Source organism: Prionailurus viverrinus, chromosome F2, assembly GCF_022837055.1.
Source record: "Prionailurus viverrinus isolate Anna chromosome F2, UM_Priviv_1.0, whole genome shotgun sequence".
Classification (NCBI taxonomy): Eukaryota; Metazoa; Chordata; class Mammalia; order Carnivora; family Felidae; genus Prionailurus; species Prionailurus viverrinus.
The window spans coordinates 57,705,516-57,723,150 of record NC_062578.1 but is presented as its reverse complement, the minus strand read 5'-3'; the positions used below and the strand labels follow the sequence as shown (position 1 = coordinate 57,723,150).

General features: G+C 36.4%; 1 protein-coding gene across 2 annotated transcripts in view; it reads left to right on the top strand.

Moving 5' to 3' along the window:
• The window catches only part of CSMD3 (CUB and Sushi multiple domains 3), a 1,270,863-nt gene that overhangs the window by 803,880 nt on the left and 449,348 nt on the right, over positions 1-17,635 (top strand). The window lies entirely within an intron of this gene.

Sequence of the window (17,635 nt, the reverse complement as noted above, 5' to 3'; positions counted from 1 at the left end):
AAATAAACTTTAGAAAATTAGTACACAATTGATTTGAAACAAAAGTCATATTGATTCTGGCAATTTAATAATTTTAATGAGTTGGGACCAACTTTTTGTCTCTTCTTTTTTTATGAAAAGAATGGAATGGAACAGAAAATGTCAGAAAGCATTGCTTACAGCACATTTATGGGATTATGCTTTGTTCTATGCTTTGGCAGCTATTTATTTTCATGAGTGCTGTTGATGTGTATATATAAATATAAATGGCATGCTGGTGTTTTGAAAATAAATAAATGAAGACTATGGAAATGAAAGCAAACAGAGACTGTTCAGAGCTTGCCATAGCAAGGGGATCAGCCACCATCACTTGCTTTAATAGAAACTCAAAGGCATTCAGCAGAGTGGAAAATCCTTACAGTGAAAAAAGAAGAAGGAAGGCGGGAAGGAGAGAGGACTTCCAGTTACGCTCTGATGGAAATTATTGTCATGGGGAAGCTGGAGGTGGGCTAGCTAAAAGCAGAACATCTTATCTGATTAGTCTGGACAATATATTTGGCTTTCTCTGATTGACCCTGAATTGGAAGTGGGAATAAGATTAGGGAAATTGGCTATCCTTGACCAAGACTGATTATTCTTAACAGGTTGCTGGAGAAGTTGTAGTCTGGCTTCCTGGATTTCTCATGTGAGTCAGAGCTGTTGTCATAAATGGAATGGCCATTTTCCATGTGTATATTTGGTCCATCAAATAAAAATAATAAAAGTTTTAAACCCATAGCCACGCACTATATAGCCCTCTTAAACTTTCATAATGGAAACTAATACATTAAAGGATTAAAATTGCTACATACATCAATTTAACATTCTTTAGAGAATATGCATATCACAAATTATTTCGACCATCCAGCCCCTTTATTCCATAATCCTTCTTAATGCATGGAGCTTATGTTACTTTGGGTAGTTTTTTTTTTTTTTTAACGTTTCAACTTTAGTTTTCCTTCTTACTTCCCCCTTCAAATAAGTTGCAAGTTTTATCATTTATCTTTTACCAGTACTTGTCACCTTTGTTTTGGTCACAGTTCTCTAATACTTTTTAGTTTGCTTTCCTTCAATTATTCCAATAGCTAATTCCAGGTTTCATTCTTCAATTGGCTCTTCTCATAGATTCCGCGTTAGCTTTAACTCTGCTACTTTTCTCCAAAATCTTTATAGACTCTTCTGCATTCTCACATAATCAATTCCACTCTGACCAGATACAAGAAGGTGGACACTGTTTGGCTATAATTTGCTTTTCCACTCATATCTTACAGTTTTTTTTTTCTTGTTCAAATTTATGCCCCCAGTCCTTCTGTAATGTATTTTCTGATTTCCATCTATAAAAGTCCTTTGCATTCATTAAGGACCATATAAGATTCAACTTCTTTGAAGCAGTCTCCCATATTCATCCCTACTCTTTCCTTCTTTCCATGTAGGAAACATAGAAGACTATTTCCTTGTTTTGAAATACTAAATTCTAATTTCTGAATCCCTTCCTCTGGCTTTTCCTCCTCTGAATTTCTAAAACACCTTGAATAAAACAACACCACATATTTCATATATTGCCTTGCATCAAAATTATTTGTATCCATTTATGTAACTAATCGTTTTTTGCCCTTATACACAAAATCGATTCATTATTCAATATTTTAAAACTTTATAGCCCAAAATATTGTGTCTTACACATACTATGTGGTTGAATGAATAAACTAAACACCTGGCTTTTTTCTAATCTCCAGTCTCCAAACATCACAATTAACTCTCCCTTATCTGCAGTTTTTGCTTTCTGCAATTCCAGTTATCTGCAGTCAACCTTGTTTCTGAAGCAGATGATTTTCCTTGTGACCTATTGTCAGAAGGTGCACTAGCCACATGCTGCTTCATAATGCCTGCATCATTCACTTCATATCATTTCATCATGTAGGCATTTGATCATCTCACATCATCACAAGAAGAAGGGTGAGTGCAATACAATAAGATCTTTTGAGGGAGCGAGATCACGTTCACATAACCATTATTGCAGTGTGTTATAAATGTCCTATTTTATTATTTATTATTAAAATCTTACTGTGCCTAATTTATAAATTAAATTGTATATATATATATGTATGTATATATATATATATATATATATATATATATATATATGAAAAAGAGCATAATGTACATAGGGTCTGGTACTATCTGTAGTTTCAAGCATCCACTGGGGATGATGGAATGTCTCCCTGTGGCTAGTGGGAGCCTGCTATACATCCCAAATACCATTTAATATCTTTTTAAAACTGCAAAGTCATCTATTTTACTGTTTGTGAATAGTTAAAATGCAAATAACTTGCAAGAAATTGCATGATGACTCAAATTTAAACTTAGATATAGATGATTGTTTTAGGGTTTTCTCCTGAAAATACCGGAAACTTTGTCTATCCTGAAAGGCAGACAAAGACAATGGAGAAGTGGTTGTTAGAGGAGCTTCAGAGACAAAAATATATGAAGAAACCAGCTCCAGTAATATTGTATTTATTTGTTGTTTCCATATTTATCACCAGTGCTCCAAAATACCTGATTCAATGTTCTGTTTATTTCCTTGAGCAAATGCCCTGTCCACGTCATTAAGAATTCTCCAACTGACTAGCTCAGCACATATGGGAGCTTGATTCCTTTTTCTTAGATTGAAAAAGGTTGTGTGGCTAGTTTCAGAACTTAATTCTGTGAAATGTTAATACTGTGTCAACATTATTATCTTTTTGGGGTGTATTTATTTTTAATGTTTGACTTTTCTCTATCACAATACACAAAATAAGGCTCATAGCCTACATCCTTGATATGAAGTATATGACATACAATGTATCTCCATCACACAGACACACACACAAACAGCCACAGTCACCAACATGAAGGATACCAAAACCAAAACAAAATAAAGTTTAAAGCAAAAGTATATTAAACAAAAACTCAGAAGCATGCAAGACATTATAAGGCCCTGTCTTCAATATAAATGTTTTTGGTAATAAAAAATTAACGTTTTCTTATACCTATCATCTATTTGAGACTATGCTATGTGTTTTACTTACATTTCTTATTCTTATACTTTAATCCTTATAACGACCATATAAATCATTTATTATTACCCTTGATTTACTCTTGTGAAAAAAAAACTGACATATTTAGAAATTTAGACATATTATCAAAGGCAACTACATTCTATCACACTACCCTGTTCCCAACCTTTTTCTTCTTAAAAAAAAAATGATGGTTTATTTTTATCACATAACAAGAAGTTCAGAGGCAGGCAATTGCAGCTCAACAAGTCGGGGATAATTTCTTTGCAAATCTCTTGGCCTTTCCTTGATGGTTGCAATATGGCAGTAGTAGTTTGAACTATCACTCCTGTATTTAAGGGAGAAAAAGGTCAGGAATGGATGCAACATGCAATGTCCATCCCGTTTTGTAAGGAAAGAAAAAGTTTTATTATAGGTACTCTTATCAGGTTCCTGCTTACTTAAAAAAAAACTTAAAAAATAATGTATAGAAACTTGCAAGAGGGTACATAAAGTGAATGTACAATGCACAACTATGACAAAATGAACACCTTGAACATGAAAGAAAATATTGACAGTATTCCAGAGACTCTCCACCTTGCCTTCTCCTAATAAAGAAAAGCACTAAAATGGTTTTTATAAAAGGATAATGGTCCCTTCTGGGTGAGTGGAAATAGTAGTAATTAGGAGAAAACATTATTTTTAAAACAAAAGACCTAGTCCTCTCATTTGTTGCACTCTGGATTGTCTCAATGTCTTTTTTCTTTTGTAACAACAAGGGTGGCTGATTCTTCCTACTTGCTTTATAAATATAACTCCGATAATTTTAAGTCCTTTCACCATCCAGTACATATAGTAAGAGGAATAATGTTTAGAAGTTTTTGATGGCTGCTGCTAAGCTGCTAGCAGTTATGGTTCTTTCAGAAGAAAAATCCATTTACTTTGATTGCTATTACAGTTCAAAAAATATTGATCGATCCCTGCTTGCAAACTCTTTTAAACAGGTAGCTACAGAGATTTAGACAAAAATCTATATTTCACTTTGTTCTTTCATTCAAGGTACTTTAAAGGAAAATATTTAAAGAATAGACAGGTTAAGTGAGGTTGAAGTGAACAATGAATGCTATGTTGAGTCCTTCTTATAAAAAGGAATGCTTCCTTATACTTTCATATAAGTATTCCATTATTAGAATAATTTCCTGAGGGAGTAGGGTCAGTTCTCTTTAATTGAGTCTATATCACGTTTAGCTCATCTCATGGGAGATTAGCATGACTGTTGTGTGTGAAGTATTTGTTGGGTGTGCATCATGGGAATACTTTATCAATGGCTTCGCTGTGCTTAGAATAAATCAGAGACCCTTCTTATTGTACACAGGCTATCCCATATCTCCTAGCCTCATGTCTTACCTCACCCTCCTTATACTTTAATTTCAGTCATACCAAGCAACTTGAATTTTTCCAAACATGTTGTTTCACACTATTACCCTCTGGTCAAACTATTCCCCCTACCTGAAATGTCACAAACCACCACACACCCGGTTGTACCTCCCCCAGCCACACACATCCTTGCAAACCATCAAACTTAGTTCATGTTTGTTTTTAATTTGTTTGTTTGTTTTAAATGTTTTATTTTTAAGTAATTTTTGCACCCAATATGGGGCTCGAACTCAGAACCCCGAGACCAAGAGTTGCATGCTCTAATGACTGAGCCAGCCAGGAGCCCCTCATGGTTTAGTTTTTAGAATGTTTCTACTTCTAAGCATAACTGTTCATTTTCCTCCCATGCCTTCCATGTATCTTATTGTAAAAATACATTATCGGTCACACTTTTATGTATCGGCATACTTGTCTTTTCCAGGTAGGCAGTAATAGATTAAGTTTTATTCATCTCTACATTCCAGACGTTTAGGAAAAAGTACAATTTCAAGACACACGTTTTGAATGAACATGTGAATGGACAATTGAATGCACAGACGAATGAATGAATGAAATATGAATGAGAAGGTCACTGTACCTGAAAAAACGATAAACTATCTATAATTAGATGGTTTCCTGGTTGATAACATCAACTGATTTGAAATTTTTACAGTACGGATGACCTTGAGCATGTCCCTGGGTTTTCTAATCTCAATCAACTTACCCCATTTTCCTTTTATCACAGACACTGTACCTAGTCCCAGACTAAAGGCAGATGCTAAGGAGGTCCTTTAGAGGAAATTAAGAATATGAAGAATGGGTCAAGTTTAAGAATACTACCTCAGGGCAAGTCAGGGAAGAGCAATCACTTGTCACTTTAAGCTTTCACCTTTAGGATAGCACTTAAGGCAGAATACATAGGGAATGCACTTATCTTCTCAAATCATCTCGGAGTTTTAAAACATTTACATTTTGAGAAGTGTTGCTAAATTTAGACTTTTATCTCAAGAACCTGAATGTTTAACTGGTGTCTGGCACAATAAAAACATACTGGTTTCATTGAAAAAATATATATATGCTGAATACATCTATTTGACAGCTCTTAAAGAGGGTCAGGATTATAATACACACATTTTTGTGGCCATAGTTCCCAGCACAGTTCTTGGTACACAGTGTATGCTTAGTAAATACTGAACTGAAATGAATTTGCTACACTTTGAAGTTGGTAAGACTAGCCTTTAGATTCTCTGAACTAAGAGACTATATCATCACCAGGGTGTGTGTGTGTGTGTGTGTGTGTGTGTGTGCGCGCGCGCACGCGTAACTGATTCTCACCTTTAACTATTAGAATGCTGCAGACAATAAAACTTATAGACTAAGAAACTATTCAGTTAACATTGGTACTCAATTTCGGAGTCATTACATTGTAGTATATTTTGAACTGCTATGACATTTCAAGAAATATGTTAATACTTCAAGACCTACTTTTGTACATTATTTCTTTTTAATTAAATTAGAGGATACTTAGTCTTGTCTCTAAAAATAACCTCAGTCCCTTGAGTAATATAATGTCTTTCATAAAACCGCAGGAAACCCATAGTCAGAAGAAAGCCTTATATGCCTTATATGTCACTGGGTTAGAGGAAAATGCTACATAATCCAAGTTCATAGATTTCATGCTTGTTGTCTTCATCCATTTGGGCTGCTACCACAAGACACAACAGACTGGGTAGCTTATAAACAGGAGAAATTTATTTCTCACAGTTCTAAAAACTAGAAGTCCAAGACCAAGGTACTAGTGTGGGGACTTTGTTATTGTTTGCTGTTTGTTTGTTTGTTTGTTTGTTTGTTTGTTTGTTTGTTTTAGCGTGGTGACCTTTTGCTCAGTTTTCTTCCTGGTTTACTGCTGGCACCTTCTCTCTGTGTCCTCACATGGTAGAAGAAACAAGGGATCTCTCTGGAGTTTCTTTTATAAGAGTACTAATCTCACTCATGAGGTCTCAGACCTCATGACCTCATCACCCTCCAAAGGTCCACCTTCTAATACTATCATCTTTGAATTTTGAGGAGACACATTCGGACCATGGCACCTATGAAGTCTAGCAAACTCTCTGGTTACATACACATATATTAACTGAAGTTCCTCGAATATCCTCTCAATTAGAAACCTGGGCACTGAGATGACACAATATAAATGGTTTTGCTATAAATATATCAATATAACCATAAAAACCAGTCTACATTAGCGATATGTCAAATAACATCATATTTAGAAGCAAAAAAAAGCACATGGTTTTTATCACTGATAAAGAGCTCTTAAATCTATTAAACATATTAAAGTATTCACTAACTTTTTAAGGTGACATATGATTAAGAATTGAGTTTTTGTTTTTATTTTTTTGTTCTTGTTTTGTTTTGTTTTTTTTAGTCCTCTATTTGCTATATATCAAGAGTGTGTGATTTGACTACTGGCTACAGATGTTCTTTTGTACCAGCTCTGTTGGAAAACATAAACTTTGTCTCAGGGTATATTTATCAGCATTCTGAATTTTGCATATTTCTTTATTAAATGGTTTTATCCAATCTAATTTTTTTTTAAATGCCAGTGTTTTCATCATGATTGTAAAATCCACCTTTATTATTGCAAATACATCCTTTATTACTTTGCCTGGGAAGTTGTAGGTTTTATTCTCACAATCTCTTAACTGTTGACTACAGTCTCATTTGTCTGAGATGCTTGAAGGTGAGACCGAATTTAACTCGCAAGGTCTTTTCTAGCTGCATGATTCTATATTTCACAACCTTTGTAAGCCCGTTGCTAAGGTAATGAGATTCCCAAGAGGCTTCTTAACATTAAGAATCAGCAAAACTGCAAGTTTAACACATCACTTTCTTTTAACCTACGCAGTTTCTCTGTGAAGTATTTGAATTACAGTGTCAACTGTTGTCAACTCAGAGATTGATCAATGAGAATTTCTGTGTCACTTTGAGGCCAGATGTTAGTCTTTGGCTGGAAATCTGATTGAATTTAAAATTAGAGTTTATTACTTTAGGCATCAAGGATCAAAGTTAGTTGGTCACTGAAGAAAAGGTGTTGAAAGAGTCCTGTTCTACAAATTCCGGCCGCTGCCATTTAAACCATTTCCAATTTTGTTCTCAACTCACTGCCAGAGAGGCTTCCATAGTGCTCTGATTGTATTTCCTCTGACCTCCTATCTTCATTTATTTGGGCACCCCTCCCCCAGCCTCTGATTTCTTTGCCTCCACAACAGGAAGAGAAAGAGCAGAACCTGGTGCTCCTCCCTGGATGCCAATCTCTGACTCTGCAAATGGATGCTCAATTTTTTCCTTCCAATTTGAGTTGTGAACGATGCACAGTATTTAGCTGACTCTCAATGGAGGCAGCATTTGTTAAAGAGATCCCAACTCCATTTTTTATATTCTAGGAAACAAAATATTGTAAACTATACTCTATCAGTCAGAAATACTGCAGGAAACAAATAGCACCTTCACATTTAGTATATGTAGGTAGAGCTTAAGGAAACTAATAAGAGGTTATATAGTATCCCTGGCTAGTGACAATAGGGAGCCATGATCACCTTCGGGAATGATAACCACAGCTCTCAAAGGACAGCTATACGGAGAGGGCACCCTGACATAATCTTGGCTTTCTGTCAAAGATCGCAGCCATCCCATGGTAATCAGGCAGAGGATTTGGGAGAAAAATGTCCTATTACATTTTCTTCCTAACCTCTTCATCCCATCTCCTTCTAGTACCACCTGACTGGTCAGTTCCCTGACCATTTGTTGCACACAGAGAAAGTTGGGTAGCATAAGAGTATCTATTAAGGGCCCATGTGAGTCAGCCTTTACTCCTGCCCCTCGGAGTAAAAAGCAGGACAGAAAAGAATGGAGAATGGTTCTTGAGAGGTAATCGGTATATATTCAGCACTCATATTCTACAATTATAAGACAACTATACAATTTAAATCATTCAAAAGACATAAATGGAACATGCAATTCCATAATTTCCTATATACGTAGTTTTCTGTAACTATAGGGATTTACGATTGCTTATATTGTTTACTCCTAGAACTACATGATTTGGTATGCTTTGTATTGCCTTTCTTCCTTCTTTACATATTCCACAACTCTTTCTTGAAAATTAGGCTGAGAGAGGATATAGTGCTGAAGAATGCATATTCTGTAATTACACCAACTGGGTTCAAATCCCAGCTCTATCACTTAAAATATGTGTGACTTTAGGCAAATTACTTACCTCTTTGGGTCCTCATAGGGCTGTGTCAGGATTAAATGTAACAAGTGCTTGGAACTTTGCCTGACGCATAAATGATATATAAATTTTTCTTATTCTCGTGTGTGTAGTCTCTTGAAATGCAAAGATGAATAAAAGCTCATGGGAGGTGACAGATAAGTAAACAAATTATTACAGTAAAATATATGGGCCAATATATAAGTATGTCCCAAGGCCTAGAGAAGAGAAAAAAGGGAACAACTAAGTGCAGGGTAGTCTTTAGGGAAAAAGTATAGTCTGACATTGAGAAATGCACAGCAATTTCTGAAGGTTTTGTGTATTAGGAGAATGTCTTATTTCCAGGCAGAGAAGATGGCATACCTAAAGTCATGTGGATGTGGAAAGGAACAGCAGGTGTCTTAACATGCCTGACACTTAGGTAGCTTCTAGGAAAATAATGGAAGATAGGACTGGGAAGCCAGGAAAGATTTAGATTGTGAGGGCCTTCCATGGAAAGGATTTGAAGACAAGTGAGTAGTTTTAAAATAACCCTGGTACCACACACAGGTGGGATTAGTGTGTTGACACATTTGAGATAACAACCTCTTTTAAAATTAATGTTGCTGTCTTTTGCCTTCCAATATTGGAATCAAGTTAATTCATCTCTTTTTCCTTAATTATTTCAGTACCTGGCTCACATTTTTCTCTCCATCCTTTTCTCTCAAGCAGCATGGAACAGTGGGAAAGATTGTGATTATTGGAGTCATAGAAATGTTTAATAGAATCTCATTTTAGCTGTTTCTGTGTAGATGAGGTTGGTCAGCTTCTCAGAACCTCATTTTTTTTCATCTATTAAGCTGGAATAATACTGCAGTACTTCTCAGTGTTGCAGTAAGAAATACATGATTTAAAACAGTTACAGTATTTAGCAAATCTCCTATCAAATAATGGTCACTCAATAATGAGAGCTAATACCCTATCTTCCTGGAAATCACATCTGTGTTTACACAACCATTAGATAGCCCAGCCCCTTACCATTAATTGTTTGCCAGTGATAAGTCACTTGTCCTAGCTTTGATTCCCTAGAAAACAGATGCTGAGGCATAGCTTATAAACTAAATACTTTATGGGAGGAGAGAAGGAGTGCAATTCCAAAACAACAAAGATAAGGGGGAAAAGGGCTATAGCAGGGAAATGGAAGAATCAAGAACGATGTGATATGTTACTGAGTGTTTCTGAGTCGGCCACAACCTCACAAGAAATACATCTATGTCTTTGGTTATGTGGGCCATTTGTGGTTTTTTTTTTTTTTTTAATTTTTTTTTTCAACGTTTATTTATTTTTGGGACAGAGAGAGACAGAGCATGAACGGGGGAGGGGCAGAGAGAGAGGGAGACACAGAATCGGAAACAGGCTCCAGGCTCTGAGCCATCAGCCCGGAGCCTGACGCGGGACTCAAACTCACGGACCGAAAGATCGTGACCTGGCCGAAGTCGGACGCTTAACCGACTGCGCCACCCAGGCGCCCCGGGCCATTTGTGTTTTGAAGCCACCATTTTGTGAAGAGGGAGGTGAGCAATTAATCCACTGGTCTCCTTCCCATGGTGGTCAAAATTCCTGCCCCTTGGTGGTCAAAATTCATCCCTCAGGCATTAAGTTCTCCACAGTCCCAGGTGGCATGAAAACCCCTTATGGGAGTTTGGGGAAGATCAAGCTTCTGGCAATCCTGTTGGGTCATATATGGGCACTGGAGTGTCTATAGTTTTTGCTGCAATGGACAAGCTAAAGTAGAATGTGCTGATTGTTTCTCCATGCCCCAAACCTATAGAGGCTTGAGACAACTGGTAGTGTTAGAAAAGAAGCTAAGAGAAGTGGTCATGTCCCTTTTGCCATATTCCATTTGTAGAAGCTATCACTAATGCTGCCCAACACTCAAAGAGAGGAGAATTTGATTCTACCTTTGGGTAGGAGGAGCAAAAATAATTTGCAGAAATTTTGAGTTTCACCAAAATAGAGATTCTCTCTCACATAACCACAACATAACCATCCAGATTAGAAAATCAGCATTGATACAACATTATCAAATAATTCACAACCCCATTCAAATTTCACTAACTATTCAAAAATGTCTCTAATGGTGCCTGGGTGGCTCAGTGTGTTGGGAGTCTACCTTCAGCTCAGGTCATGATCTCACAGCTGATGAGTTTGAGCCCCACGTCAGGCTCTGTGCTGACAGCTCAGATCCTAGAGCCTGCTTCAGATTCTGTGTCTGCCTCTGTCTCTTCCCCTCCCCCATTTGCACAGTCTCTTTCTCTCTCTGAAATATAAATAGACATTAAAAATAAAATGTCTCTTTTGCCTACCTTGTCCAGGATTCAACTCACAAAGTGATTGCAGTAATTCGTCATGTCTCTTTGCAATATGTCCCTCCGTCTGAGTCCATACAGTCTTTCCTCCTATCCAGACTTGGGCTAAGCATTTTTGACAGGAATACGACAGAAATTATTCTCAGTGTCTTACTGCATCACATCAGGGGCAAACAATGTCAGTATATCCCACACTGGTTATGTGATCCTTGATCACCCAGCAAAATTAGTGCTTTCTGGGTTTTTCCATGGTAACATCACCATTTTCAGCTTTGTGATTGATACTTGTTTTACAGACAGGTAATCCAAGACTACACTATTATTTTTTTTTTTTATCAAAAATTCACCCAGAACCCAAAATCGCTATGATGCCTACAAAATGTTGATGTTCTATTTTTATTAATTCTACATTTTTTTGAACTGTCATTCTACACGCAGTTTTCTTTCCTCACTCATGTTTATATCAGTACAGATTTATGCATTTAAATTGCATTCAATCAGTTGTAATCTATCATTATTTGTATTGTTTTGATGGTGAAACTGTCCCAGAATGGCCAGTGGGACCCCTTTAAGCTGGTCTTTATGTGCTTTTGATATGTCTCCACTGTTCTTTAAGCAATTTTTTTTTTGACTCATCAGGGTGTTCTAGAGTTACATTGTTCTTTTCCTTGTCCAACCCTGGAATTAGCCTTCCTGGTACCTTTTAGTAAATAATGACATTTAGAAACCAAGATCTGGGCACTTAGTGTGCCTTTTGCCATAGAGATTTATTGCTCTTTGTACTCATAGTGAGTGGAACTATAAAATACATGTGCATATACACACACATGAACACACACACACACATACCCATATATATGGATATATGTGTATGCCGTTACGTTTGACATATAATATATATGTATATATGTAAATACATTTAATCTATGTCTATCTAATCTGTGTTTATCTACATTTTAAACACAAGTGCACACCCATTCCCCAGTTTTGTTTTCCCTCAGGGTTCTTTGAAGCCTTTCCTTTTTCTACATCTTCTTGTTGATAATGAGAAGTCTGGTTACCCTTATTGTCAAATTTATGCTTTTCACAATCCCCTTATATATACTTAATCTTCCAACATTCCTGCCTGCCTGCTTGGTCTTGTTTCTTGTTGTTTGGCCCCCAACCACCTTATCACCTACTTGACCTCACCACCTCCTCAACCCTTAGTGCCACCATCACCGCCTCTGCTATTGGCTGAATATTTGTATTCCCCTGAAATCTATATGTTGAAATCCAATGCCCAATGTGATGGATTTGGAGGTGGGGCCTTTGGGAGGTGATTAGGTCACCAGAGTGGAATCCCAATGAATGGGGATTAGTGCCCCCAAAGAACTCCCTCACCTCTTCCACCACCTGAGGACACATCTATAGGAGAAGAAAGTTTTCCCTTCTAGGTTCGAATTAAGTTGACATAAGACAGACTAACAGGAGAAAAACAGATGTTGATTTCATATTTACATGAACCCCAATGATATTCAGCTCCTTGAGAGTCAAACAATTGAGGTTTATATACCATACTGAGCTAGGGAGAAGGAGATAGGCGTCTGGGATTTCAAAGGGGAGGAAGACAATTTACAGGAAGAAGGGGAGAACTTATGTTTTTAAACAAATGTTTGCCCTGCCCTGCAGAGACAATGGAACATGGAGAGGAATCTAAATCAACAGGCCTTGATGGGTTCCTTCCAGCTTATCATACACACCTCATACTCTTTGTTATTTTCGGTGATAGCTGTCTTTCAGGCCAGGCTCTCTATCTGAATGCTTTCAGCAGTTGAGAGGGAGGCAAAAGCTCCTCCTGGGTCCCTTGGGTCCTGATTGTCTTCAGCTCAAAACAATCCACACATCAAAGTGGCCACTCTGGTATGGCCTGCCCTGCACCCCATCACAGCAAAAAGAAGGCTGCCTATTAACCAGGAAATAGGCTGTCTCCAGACACCAAATCTGCTGGCATTTGATCTTAAACTTCCCAACCCTTAAAACTGAGAGAAACAGATTTCTGTTGTTTATAAACCACCCAGTCTATGGTATTCTTTTAAAATATCCCCAATGGACTCATCCTCTTAACTCCAACCAAGTCACCACTTACAGAAGAAAAAATAAGAAAAAAGACTATGTATCTTCTCTGATAGTGCTTTTCTTCCACCTTTCCTTCCTTACTCTTCTCCATTTCATTCAGTGAAGTAACCCTAAGAAGGCTCAAGGGTCACCTCTTCAATGAAGCCTTTACCTGTTTGCCAATCTCCAGCTCCAAGAGGACTTAGCTATACCTCCTTTGTGCCCTCATTTAAGAACAAAAGGGAAACATCTTATTTATCTTTATATTCCTTATGCTTAGTATTATTTTGGTACACATTAGAAACAAAATATGTGTTTCTAAGTGGGTAAAGAATAAAAATTCCTCTGATATGGTTTCGTGATTAAGACTGCTATATACCTGAACTCTGCAATACACAAGCTTTGTGAAATTGTCCAAGTTATAGTCTTTGTTTGGGCTGTTGAAACAAAAATATCATAGACTCAGTGGCTTATAACAACAACTATCTATCTAGTCTGGAGACTAGAAAATCCAAGATCAAGGTACTGGCAGATTCGGTGCCTGATGAGAGTCCTCTAGTTCCTAGATGGCCGTCTTCTCCCTGTGTCTTCACATGGCAGAAGAGGCAAAGGAGCTGTATAAGGCTTCTTTCATAAGGGCACTAATCCCATTAATCAGGGTCCTACCTTCATGACCTAAAACTCTAAAACTCCTAAAAACTCTACCTCCAAATGCCATCACACTGGGGATTAGGTTTCAGCATATGAATTGGGATGAGGGGGGCACAAATATTCAGTCTAGAGATTTAGTCACCTTTTCTGACCCTCAGTTTTCTCATCTGTAAATGGAGATGACAATGATTTCTTCATGGGGTTGCTTTGGGGATTAAATTACATAATTAATCTTTTAAATAAAGGTTTTCATTGTGCCAGTACAGTCTCGATACTCAAAAAATGATAGTCATTATTATTAATTTTCCTTTGGGACTATTTCTACTGTGACAACCATCTGTTGCATATTGATTATTTGTTCAGATATTAGTTTCACCTCAGGTAAAAAAAAAAAATTTCAAAGGCAGTGATGCATGATAGGTATCTATTTATTATACTTACTGCATGTTGTTTTTCAGTCTGAGAGTACTGCAGCTTTGAAATTACATCTTTGTTTGAAAGTATATGTTTGACTTTTAAAAACCAAGGAGCAAAGAAAGAAACATATGGTTTCAAAATAGTAGAGTAAGCACTTACTCTCAGTCCTAAACCAAAGGTGTTAGAAAATATATTTTAAAAATTCACTGATGCTTAAGAATGGGAAGAGGAAATCTCAGTTGCCATGAGGCTGTAGAAGATTCCTAAGAAAAATATATATAAATAAACTTGTAAATATACATATGTGAAATACAGAGGTAAGCTGAGAATCTCATAAACCACTGCCATCATGGGAGACTGCTGTTACAGTTTATGCATAAGAGGCCACTGGTCACTGGGGCTAGAAGCCTCCAGGGAGGGGTCCCCTAACAATGCTGAGAAAACACAGTGATTACCACAGAGGAAAATTTTTCAGCTATGGAGCCAAATGCCCAGATATGGAAGAGAGTCCAGTGCAGTAATCACCCAGGGTGCCTGCGTGGTTCAGCTGGTTAAGCATCGGACTCTTTATATTGGCTTAGGTCATGATCTCATAGTCATGAGATCAAGCCCCACATGGGAACTCCATGCTGAGCATGGAGACTGCTCGGGATTCTCTCTCTCTCCCTCTCTCTCTGCCTCTCCTTCACTCATGCTCTCTCCATCTCCCAAAATAAATAAACAATCTTTTCAAAAAAAAGAGTGTTCTAACTCAAAATGAAGACCACAAGAGTGGACTGTACCATAGATTAATAGAGGGAAAAGTTAATACCTAGAAATACAAGGTGATTCTGACATTAGAAGAAATAAGCTTGAAGGTGGCAGGTGTTGAAGGTGACGATGGGGATTTTAGGACCTGCAGTGTTACAGAGAAGCAAGCAAATACGAATGTTTATTTGACAGATGCTCAAAGCCAACAATCTTGTTCTCTTCTCAAGTACTTCCTCCTGCCCCTTCATCACAGGCTTGACAACCAGTCTGATTTACCACATTATCTTCCAACATGCTGCTTTAGAAGAACATTTTCTCTGCTGCTCTCTTCATAGGCTTCTACTTATACCCAAGGAAACATAGTTAATAGAGGAAAAGAAAATCATTGTAAATCATTATATAGATATCCTCACAAAAATAAAGGCAGAAACTGTATTCATGAACAAATAATAGAAGTTTATGAAACAATAAAAAGTAATAATCATTAAATATTCAAGAAATGACAACATCATTTTTCAGTCTATAGGTTGAATTGAGGTTAGATAAACATGGAATTAGATAAACATATATATATATATATATACACACACACATATATATGTATATATAAGTTGGAATATATGTAATTAGTAAATTGTATATAATTTACTAATTATATGTAATCAATATATACATATATATTTACATATATATTTCTTCAACAATGCAGAATAGAGAATTTCAAAAATGAGAATTTGAAAGATTGAGCAACAGGAAGACTAGACCTCAAATTCCAATATTCAATGTAAATGAGTTTTAGAGAGATGAGAATATATAAGGAACAATATTTTAAAGGAAAGACTGCTAAAAATTTCTTAAAACTTAAAAAAAACCTTGCAAGTTATTTGACAGATAAAATCTATCAAGCGCCAAGTGTAAAAAAATTATAAACCAATACCTAGGTAAATGATAGTGACATTAAAAACAGCAAGTCTAGGGTCGATTGGATGGCTCAGTTGATTTGAGCATACGATTCTTGATTTCAGCTCAGGTCATGATTCCAGGGTTGTGAGATTGAGCCCTGCATCAGGCTCCACACTGAGCATGGAACCTGCTTGAGATTCTCTCTCTTTCTCCTTCTGCCCCTCTCCCCCACCCATGTTCTCTCTCTCTCTTTAAACTAAAAATAAAATAAAATAATACATAATATAAAATAAATAAAATAAAATAAAATAAAACAAAACAAAATAAAACCCCCAGCAAGTCTAAAAAGGAATGCCACTATTTATGGTAAGGGAGAAGAAAGATGCATAGGACAGATTAATTATAAGAAAACTAGAATCCCTTTGGTATCATATTTCTCATCAGAATTACTGGATGGATACAAGGCCAGGGAAAAACACCTTCAAAATGGTGATGGAACATAACTTTGAATTAAAATCTGTGGCTTATCAACTATCATTCAATAGTGAGGGCAAAATAAAGACATTTTCAGATGAAGAAGAATCCATTTTTTCGATGACAGAAACAATTTCAATTTCAAGGCATGAGAGAAATGCAATTTTGTGAGCCTTGTTGACAATGTCATCCCACCATAACCTGGCACTTAAGCCTGTTTACTCCCACTTAACATTTTCCAAATCCTGGAAAATGTCATTTTTCTAAAATATGTAAGTTGCCAATATTGCCCCTTCCTCTGCCACCCCCCAAAAAATGCTTTGAGTAGAAAAAAAATTTTGGAGAGATTAAACTGATAGATACCTACTTCAAAATTAGCCCACACTCAGCCAACATTTTCTTTTAACACATTCTAACACCCAGGGACCTAACTTTTCCTGTTCTACAAACTAGCCTAAAGACCAGTGAAAGTTGCAAAATTACAAACCTCTTTCTCTGATATTACACTTGGTTAGGGATAGAATTATACAAAAATCTAGAGTAAAGTCACTACGGCATAAGAAAAAGAAAATATCAAATCCAGTGTATTAAAGGAATCATTGTACCCATATGTGGTTTCTGCTAAAAATATAAGGGTGTTCAAAAGTTAATCCAAAATTATTGTTTGGTTAAAGTAAGAGCAAATTATAGAATACCTTTGACAGCATACTACCACATAAAGTATCATACATATGTAAACAATACTATATAGTTGTAGATAAGATGGTTATATTCATATAAATATAGATGTTTATAATATTCCATATTATGTGTGTCTGTGTATAATTATAAAAGCACGGGGAAAGAATCGGAAAGATACACACTAAATTGGTGCTGGTAGATTGCAGAACCAACAATGTATGCTTGGTGGAATATCAGAATAGAGGCCATAACTTTATCTCCAACTTTTACCTTTTAACTGTAATTTTAATTTTTTTGCTGTAGTTTTGAGAACTGTATTAATGTGATTTCATGTGAATTAAAAACCTAAACAACCATCACAGTAATTTACCACTGACATTCATAGCTTCACGTGAAGACCCCAGACATTTGGAGCCTCTGTGAATACAAGTTAAGAGAGTGCTTTCATGTGCTTTTAAGAGAATTTTAACCAACCTTTTTCATTTTCATGCATATAAAAAACATTTTTGGAGGAACGTATCTGGGTAATTTGGAATACAAAATTGATACCTGTCCTAAGGAGTTTTTTTCGG